Source organism: Mus pahari, chromosome 21 (genome assembly GCF_900095145.1).
Source record: "Mus pahari chromosome 21, PAHARI_EIJ_v1.1, whole genome shotgun sequence".
Classification (NCBI taxonomy): Eukaryota; Metazoa; Chordata; class Mammalia; order Rodentia; family Muridae; genus Mus; species Mus pahari.
Window position 1 is genome coordinate 50,252,714 of NC_034610.1, and position 10,514 is coordinate 50,263,227.

The window sequence follows — 10,514 nt, forward strand, 5'->3', positions numbered from 1 at the left end:
AAAATAAATCTTTCCTCTTTACCCTGAAACTCTATTATCAGGGAGGTTTTTGTTGTTGCTACGTTCTTCATGAACTTAAGACCCAATATCAACTCTAAGATTTTTGTTTTGAATAGTAAGTATGGTATATTTGATTCTACTCAAAGCCTAAAGTGGATTCAAGGTAGTTCTGCTGCTTTTTGTGTGCTAAGGAAACTGATTTCTGTTTTGCATTGAGGAGGGAATGGTTTGTGATCTGGGAAGTACCATGGTTAGATCTCTGTGCTTGATAAGTGGTGTAGCTGTGCCACCAGTGTTTGTCAGGCAACAAGGAAGGGAAACAGAAGCCAATGGACCTAATAGTCAGGGCAGCACGTGATGCTTTTATTCAGTCATTCATTCATTCTTACTACCAAGTGACTGTAATGAGTTAGGAGCTGGTACAGTCATTATCAGACACACTGGATAAAGCCCAGCTATTGCAGATCTTACATGCAAGGGGAAAAACAGACAGTGCGTTAGTAAAGAGTGGGAAATGGTTTCAGTGGCTATAAAGGAAAGGAAGAAGCTTAGTGGTAAATATAAAAGGATGCTTCCTGAATAGTGTGTCAGGAAATGCTCTCTGAGGAGGTGACATTTAAGCTGAGATCTGACAGGGGACAGGATTCCTGTGAATTCAGAGCCAGTCGAGAGGAGAGAATAGTTTGGAGATCATCGGGACAGTGAATTCACAAGTCTTGTGAATCAACCGGACATGAGGATTTTAGGAGCCTTCTAAAGTTTCTGCCTGGAGCAACTGGCTGTCTGGCAGTGAGAATGTCTGTGATAGCAAACACAGGCTGACTGCCAGGTGTGAGCTCAATATGCTGAGGTACTTGACGCTGGAGGTATCTGGATGGTTATTTTTAGTTCTGATGAAAGTATCTCATAGTGGTTTCATGACTAGAGCACAAGGCAAGGGAACAGATTTTTCTATAAAGTAAAATAATAGGCATGGAGGGAATAATTAGAAAACATAACACACCTAAAAGCAAAATAATTTAACAGATGCTCATTTGCAGCATGAATTAATATAAATAAGGAAAAATACCAACTGAAAAAGTTTAGGCAACTGGCTGAGCAATTGTGGAAATGTCAAGTCAGTATTTCACATATATAATTCCAAATAATCTTGTGATCAAATGTAAGAATAACTAATTTTAAAAGTTATAGATGAAATAAAGAAAATGAATAAAAATTCACTGTAGTAACTGTGAGGTGGAGTTGGGACATAGGTAGCTAGAATAAGATATCATAAAAATGTAACACTTGAAAAAAAGAAAACCTCGTCTTACTTCTGGTACCATAGAAGATAATCCCTAGGGTGAAAAAACACAGATGTGATAACATTTTATTAGGATGTGAAATCACAGAATACCTGGAATGTTGGAAAGGTGATGTAAGACAGGGCATGGGATCGAAGAAATAAAGGAAAACATTATTGAAATGGTAGATAGATTCATGCCAAACTGATTGCGTGACCATCCAACACGTTTTCAGAAAAATAACACAAACTACTCTCCCTCTACATGGAACAAGAAGAACAAAACAAATGAACTGACTCCAGTTCACCTCTAGTTTAAAAAAATCATCAATTAGAAAACAGGTCCCACTCTTCAGTTTGCACAGGTCCAGGTCCTTAGAAAGGCCCAAAATTAAGCCTCTGATTTAAAAACTAAGTGGTAACACAGAGAGTGAGACAGAGATTGCAATCGTGCTTTACAGAGGAGCTAGGAACAGACACAGAGTGGGCCCATCAATCAGAAGTCTCACCAAAGCAGTAAGCCGTCATTCAGGGCTTATCATCATGCAGGAAGCCCTCAATCCAGTCCCTGGCACTAGATGCACAAAGCAGCAAGTGAGAGCGAGTTACAGCCATAACTTCAACCTGCCTCTAACCTTGAGGGAATGGAGCAAGCTGTCTAGGGCTATTACAGGAATAGAACAAGGCATGAGCATGGATTGGTGGTGATTGGAATTTGAAGACTAGAGTATAGATAAAGGAAGGGATACAGTAAGAAGAGACAGAGAGTAAAGGGAAAAATAACAGTAGCTATTCCAAGGACAGACCCTATTTGAACTGTTAGTGACCATAACACAGTCATTGCCTTCCTACAGCTTTAAATTATTATTACTAAAAACACATCTCTTACACAATACATTCCGACCCCAGTTTTCCCTCCCTCCACTCCTTTCAGCTTTCCTCCCCTTCTCTTTCCCCCATATTTACTCCCCACTGTTTCCCAAAGACCAGGACTCCAAGAGACCACAACCAAACATGACTAAGCAAGATACAATAAGTCAAGGCAAAAATCCTTGAGACTGGACACAGCAACTGAAAAGGAAGAAAGGAGGCCAAAGAGAAAGCAAAAGAATCAGAGACACATGTGTTGCCATTGTTAGGAGTCCCACATTAACACCAAGATAAGGGCCATATATTCACAGAGAATCCGGTGCAGACCCATGCAGGCCCATGTTTGCTGATTCAGTCTCTATGAGCTCATGTAGCTCTCTCATTTGTGGATTCTAGATCCAAATCTGTAGGTTTGAGGTATAACCTGGACTAACTATGGAACGCAGAAGGGACCACTGAGAGAGGGGAGGAGACCTACAGAAGTAGCAGGATGCAGGTGCTATTAATGAGGAAAAGGGAAAATGGAGGAATGTAACTTGGGGGGAGGGGAAAAAGGATAATGTATCAGGAAAGGGTAGGAAATGAAATAAATAACACTAAGGATGTTTTAAAAAGCCCTAGAGAAACCTATTCTTTAAAATGACTTAAGATACACATGTTTTATACATATTGCAAATGCAGTTACTCTACATGTGTAATAATACTCACCCCAGAGCCATAGACCACCTAGCAAAAATTCAAGTGCCAGGCAAAACACCAGAGTTGTTGGTCAAGGGAAGTCCACAACCCCAAAACAATATAGGATATTGGCATTACTTTTAATTTCCTGCCAGAACATAAAGGCAAGACCCTATTGCTGGAGACACTGTACACTTTGGTATAGGACTTGAAGAAATCATAATGGTACTAAGCTGGAAGCCTCCTTCTAGAGAGTTTGCTCTCATTGTGTCAGGAAGCGTTATCCAAGCTGCCAAGGAAGACAAGTAATTAATAATCCTATAGAGTTATAAATCCTGCGAACTGAAACAATGATGGAATTGATGAGACATCCCTAATAGAACAGTCACAGTGTTTATATCTTGTAGGCAACCAATAGCTGTCTAATTGCACCTAAATCCAGCTTAATTGGAGGGAACTGTTGCCTGATAGTGTAAGCCTAGCCAAGAATTCATAACTACATAGGCCCCAGAGAAAAGATACTACTACCATTTTACCAATGTAATATAGTTTCTAATTGCCTTCCAAATGTTTATAATTACCCAACAATAAACACAGACCTCACACATCTCCTTTTTTGTGTCAGAAGAGATTAGTAGAGACCAAAAACCCTTCAAAATGCAGAGAATAGGTGACTGCACCATGTCTAGCCCCATATGGAAAATTTACAGTACAACCCCTACACCTAAGGCTCAGGGAACATTGCAGGAAAAAAAAAATGTAGAATTTTTGCGAGAACCTGAGACCAAGACAACTACTATATGATCATTTCTTCTGGATCAGTCAGGGTGTTGCTTTCCTAAATGCTGAACCAGATGTTTACCTGCACAAGACCTGCAAAAGCTCTGTCATCTGACATGATGACATGGATGGAAGAACATTTCATAAGACCATCCCTCTAGATAAAGAAACACAGGCACTCAATGGCAGCCAAAGAAGGGAAAAATCAGTTTGGTTTTATTAGAAAAAAAAAAACAACTGAAGGGGTCAGATTATAACAACTAAAGAAAAAGCAAAGATTAACATGTGGATCATAAGATCAAAGATACATATTTTTCCCCGGATGAAATATTAATGAAAATAGTCATGAAGTGTTCGTCTTCACTATACTGAGTAAAATAAATTGATCAAATATTTTAGAGTTAACCATCCACATTGCTACAGGTAAAAATGTAGAATGGTATTCTCAAAACCTGTACATAAATTCCCAACATCATTTGGGAGAACACTTGTAAATCTGATTCATGCATGCAATATTTAAAGTGCATAGAACCCACAATTATTCTACTTGTAGAATCATTTGTTTCATCAACACAGTCTGTNTCATCCCAGCTCATATTTATATGATGTGAATTGTCCACATTGGATTCATAAACAGGTCATGGATGTAAAACATCACAAAGAACTTACATGGGTTCAACTTTGCTACCCTATCCCAGGAAAACAGCAAAGACAGGACGAGCAGATAATGACCTTCAGTGAGCAGAAAAGCTCACAACCTAGCTCACACAGAAGTAGAATTCCATTAAGAATNAGTGCATACTCAAGGCATACATGCATCAAAACTTCACATAATACCTCNTAAATATGTGCAGATATTATGTGCCAGTCAAAAGGAAGAGAATCAGTGCCTGCACCGACTTCTCCCGTGATTGCTCACCCTCAGCCTTATTAACTCTCATCTCACGGCAATTCTTACTGCTTCCTATGCCCACCATGGCATTCTCCCAGCTCCCAGCTCTGATCCAGCAGCCCAGTTTTCTCCTTCATCAGCTCTGCTCTTATCAGCACTTCCCCTTAGTGATTTCATCCATTTTTTAACATCTGCTGTGATGGCCTCCAGCACTGAGTTCTCTAGCCTGCATAGCACACATTATCTTGAGTACCGGTTTCTGATTCTGTAGTTTTGATTTCTAGGGCTCTCAGGTTTGGCAATGTTTTGCTGTTATATATTTTTTTTTATTGTAATTAAGCTATTTTGAAGAACATGACTTCTACTTTTTAAGAGTTCAAAGAAGAAAGCCTATATTTGTAAAAATGTGCAAAAATGTTCCATGGGTATAAGGATGATGCTTGCAGGAGTGTATATAATAGTAGAGAGCCAGAATAGAATGTGTCAGTAGGAAATGATTCAATAAATTATAATCTGTTCTTCCCATAGGATGCTAAGCCGCCATAAAAAGCATACTTATAAACATGTGAATTTTATAAAAATATTCAATTTTCTTTACAATTTACTAAACAATGTGTGATTTTACATTTAAAATGAGAACTACATAATTATATTTAGATATACCTAATTGTTTATAACCTAATTATATTTACATATAGGAATGGAAATATTACCAATGAAATTTTGTCAAGGAACATAGTTCTGTGAAATTTAAGACCTCTAAAACAACATACATGTATTCCTGTCAGAAATTTTAAAATATCTTCTAAATTAAATATCTAAAACTTCCCAGAAAAATACCCAAAACTTAAAATTAAAAAAGCTAGATATAAAAAGAGATAGTCTTCATTAGTAAGATTCAAAATGTATAAGTAAAATGGAAACATGAGCATAGTCTTGAAAATTATATGAAAAAATTGGACGTGAGAAGCTCTCTTTTGACGTTTTAGTCAGGGTTATCCAACAGATTCCCAAAACATTTTAGGATATTGATATTGCTGTTGGTTTCCCACAAGAGGCAGAAGGGAAACCCCTATTGCTGAAGACATCGTGTATTTTGGAAATAAGACCCAGAGGTCCCTGAGCTGGCAATAACCTGATTACCTCAGTCATAATAACTAGCTTTCATTGTACTGGAAGATGCCCTGTAGGCTCCCCAAAACAACCCAGCTAAGTTGCTTCTTACCACAATGACCAGCAGATAACCCTGAGAGTGCAATAATAGCGCACATACCTTGGCGGTAACGAACAGCTTTCTAATTGAACGGAAGACCCATTTAACAAAAGGAAAATCAAGTCTGGTTCCTGGAAACCTGGCCAAACACCCAATGCTAGTGAAAACATGGCTCTTAAAGAATCTACAACCAACCAACATCCTACTGACCCAGAATAATCCTAGCTACACTCTAAATATTTGTCCTTATATCCACAAATAAGTGTAGTCCTTGACACTCATTTAAAAAGCTTATCCTTGCAATAGAGACTGTTACACAGAACCATATTGTAGTGGCTATTCCTGGTTGTCAACTTGACTATATTTGAAATGAACTACAATCCAGAATTGGAAGGCTCACCAGTGAACCTAATCTGGAGACTGGGAGATAGAAGTTTCTGATCTGGATCTTGGTATGGAGATCTTGAGACACAGTGGTGATTGAATCCAGAAGATTAAGACAGGGAGATCTCCGAGTCCAAGATCATCTGGGATTAAAGGTGTGGTGGCACACACCTTTAATCTGGGCTACACCTTCTNCTGGGGACCATATAANNACATTGGAAGAANGGAGTCTGGCTCTNGCTCTTTNNCCTTCTTGCNGTGTGGGACTCAGCAACTGCTAGATCCTTGGACTTCCATTCACAGCTACTACTGAACCATTGTTGGGATNTGGACTGCAGACTGTAAGTCATCAATAAATTCCTTTACTATATAGAGACTATCTGCAAGTTCTGTGACTCTAGAGAACCCTGACTAATACACATATCAATACAGAGTTCTGGAGCCCAGTCCCAGCTGATATATGTACAGCAAAAGTCCTGCACCTAGAGCTCAGAGATCATTGCAAATACAGGGGATACAAATACTGTAAGGGACAATTTTCTATGAGCTTGTGTCTCCTAGAAAGGTTAGCAGACACAACATAAATTCTCATGACTTTATGAGAACACGAAGTGAACAGGGTTGACACCGATAGACAGTGCTAATGTGGTCAGAGAGCAAGGGGGAGTATCAAGGTGGATTTTTAGGAAGGTAAAGAAGGGGGAAATGATGTAATTTTTTTAAATTTTATTTTATCTTTAATTTATTTTTTATACTCCATATCCTATTCCCTGAACCCCCATACACTTTCTGACTGCTCCATGTCCCACATCTCCTTCCCACCCCACCCCATCTCCATGTGAATGCCCCCACCCCCACCCCACCTGACCTCTAAACTCCCTGGGGCCTCCAGTCTCTTGAGGGTTAGGTGCATCATCTCTGAATGAACACAGACCCAGAAATCCTCTCCTGTATGTGTGTTGGGGGCCTCATACCAGCTGGTGTATGCTGCCTGTTTGGTGGTTCAGTGTTTGAGAGATATCAGGGGTTCAGATTAATTGAGACTGCTGGCCCTCCTACAGGATTGCCCCTCTCCTGAGTTTCTTTCAGCCTTCCCTAATTCAACAACAGGGGGCAGCTGCTTCTGTCCATTGGTTGGGTGCAAATATCTGCATCTGACTCTTTCAGCTGCAAGTTGGGTCTTTCAGAGGGCAGTCATGATAGATCCCTTTTTGTGAGCACTCCACAGCCTCAGTAATAGAGTTAGGCCTTGGGACCTCCCCTTGAGCTGGATCCCGTTTTGAACCTGTTGCTGGACCTTCTTTTCTTCAGGTTCCTCTCCATTTCCATCCCTGTAATTCTTTAAGACAGGAACAATTATAAGTGAGAGATGTGACTGTGGGATGGCAACCCCATCCCTTACTTGATGTCCTGTCTTCCTGCTGGAGGTGGGCTCTATAAGTTCCCTCTCCCCACTGTCCCACCTTTCAAATAAGGTCCCTCCTTCCCTTTGAGTCCTGGGAGTCTCTCACCTCCCATTCTGCGGGCCGTCCCCAACCTCCTATTTTCCTGAGGTTGCCTGTTTCCATTCTTTCTGCTGGTCCTCTTGGCTTCAGTCCTTTTTCACACCCAGTACCAGATCAGTTTCCCCACTCACCCCCAACTCCTCCCCCACCCCAGTCACTTTCCCTCCCAGGTCCCTCTCTCTCTCCCCACTTGTAATTGCTTTCTTCTCTCTCCCAAGTAAGACTGGGTGTCCTCACTTGGGCACTTCAGCTTGTTGAGCTTTTTGAGTTCTACAGTATCTTAGGTATTCTATATGTTTTGTTTTGTTTTGTTTGTTTTTTGGCTAATATCCACTTATAAGTGAGTATATACCATGCATGCATGTCCTTTTGGGTCTGAGTTACCTCACTCAGGATGATATTTTCTAGTTCCATCCATTTGCCTGCAAAACTCAGAATGTCCTTGTTCTTAATAGCTGAGTAGTATTCCATTGTGTAAATGAACCCACATTTTCTGTATCCATTCTTTTGTCGTGGGACAGAGTAATATATATATATATATATATATATATATATATATATATATATATATATAAAATCAAACCATATCCTTGATCTGTGTGGAAGCAAGAGTTCTAACAAAAGAATACAGAAAGAATATCAAAGTCCTCATAGCCTTGTTGTAACACTGCAGTGCAAGTACATTTACATCAGATGATTTATTCACAAAAAAACTAACATGATAGTATTTCCTAATTTTAAGTGAATGAACAAATTACCCTCACAAAGTTCAAATACTCCAGTCAGAACATCCCAAACACTCTTAATGACAGAGATTTAGAAATGGCCAGAGAATAAAAGGGCAAACTGATCTTATTTTTGCTCTCATTTTGTTGGTGGGACTATTGTCTAGGGTCTGGGGCTTTTGTTTATTCTTGTTTTGTTTTCTGGTTTTGACACAGGGTCTTCTTTTATAGCACTAGCTGTCCTCCAACTCCTGTCAGAGCCTGCCAAGGGCTGAGATTAAAGGAGTACACAAGCAAGCCAGGCTTAACTTTTTCTTTGATCATTTTCCATTTTCCCTAGAGGAATGAGCAACCTGGCATAGCTGTGAGCAGCACTTCAGGGCTTCGGATAAGACTTTACTCAGCTGTTTCTGATGAGGCCTGGAAGGTCCCCTCAGAGTCCCACTAACGAAAATACTGAGTCCCCACTATGTCCAACTCATCTTGCTATGTGCCTGGCGTTATCAAATGGGGAAATGTGATGTCTATCACTTTTGTATGTCACTCTTATTATGTTTTGAGACTTCAGTAATCTAAAAAAGGCAGTATCACTGGCCTGAGTCCTCCGCCACCTCTAGCAATATGGCATGTAACGGAGACATAAGCATTAGCCATTATAAGACTTTCAATTGGTGCCCCTTCTGGACTCCCAGGGACGCTGTCCAAACAGGAACTGTCCAGGGAGAAGGGAAGAATAGGCCTTTAGCCCAATTCCCTTTTCTGGATTAAAAATAAGCATCAAAAAAAAATTCTTTTAGTTGTTATTCCTTCATGCCTATATGAGTTGATTTACTAAAACAGGAAAGTGATCATCTACTTGAGTGACCTACAGACTTAATAACTAATCACCTTTATTTCTGAAAAGGAAAATAGAAACTGCTTAATGAATTCAGAAGCTACATTTTAGTCTTGTCTTTTAAAAAGAACATCTATCATTTGCTCTCTGATCTGCATCACAGGCACAGCCATTTATTAAAAGAAATCAAAATAATGCCAACTTTCCTTCCATTAAAAGGAAAATGCAGCGGCCTGTAATTCCAGAATCAAATAAGGTTCTATTTATTTTTCTGTGAGTAAGAGACTTAAATTAATAGGAAAATGAATAACAGTGGTGCTTTTAGAAAACCATGTAATTTTCAAATAAAAAACTAATCTTAACATATTCTTAGGCAAAGAAGGGTATGGACTCCTCAGAAGAGCTCCATGCTTTCAACTAAAATATCACTTTTGAAAAGAGTCTCTACACTTTCCTTTGAATAGCACTTCTGTCACAAGAGAATGCTGCCAAATGTGTCCAGAACTGATTAATAAGAGTAATTGCCTCCCACTAATTTCAATCTTTCGTATAGCTTTGTCTCTCATGGGCTAAGTCTGAAGACTACATGGCATAATTGTCAAATCTAAATCTAGCCACTCCTCACCAGTGGCCAATGAAGTGCAAACACAAATTAAACTGGATTGAGGATTCTATTGCTTGGCTGTTTGAAAATTTATTTTACTGCAAAGCTTTCAGGCAGAGAAGCAGATGGGCAATACCGAGAAAATTTTCTTTCTGGGTATTACCCATCTGTTTCTCATTTTTGTTTTTCTACTTCAAGCTATTCTAGATGTCCCATTTCTTTTTATGCAATGGCAAAAATTAGTTATTCAGCTATTCAGTGGTCACACATGTAATACCAATTTAATCAATAAAAATAAGCAATAACATAATTTTAATTTATATGGAGTGCTTACTGGGTTCTCATCATGTTCCTAAACCTTGAAAATGTCTTACAATTTTTTCATTACACTGACTAGATCCTATTATCATCTTCATTTTACAGATGAGAAATTTGAAGGATAAAGAGCTTAAAACAATTTTCCAGTTCATGTTGCTTGGAAATGTTAGACTAGGGCATCATTGCTCTCTGAAAATGCCATGTCTTAGGCACAAGGGAGAAGGGGGATTTTTGTGTATTTTACCCTAGTATTTGGTGTACTTATCTAATATTAACTTTGGAATTGTAAATAAATAACCAAACATAAAGATACATTTTGCTTAATGTCACAAATCCATCAAAGACTTTTTTTTTAACATGATTGAGATATCTCATATTTTCTCAGAGTCAGAACCGTATTTGCAATTGGGAGAGTGCAATTGTGAGGC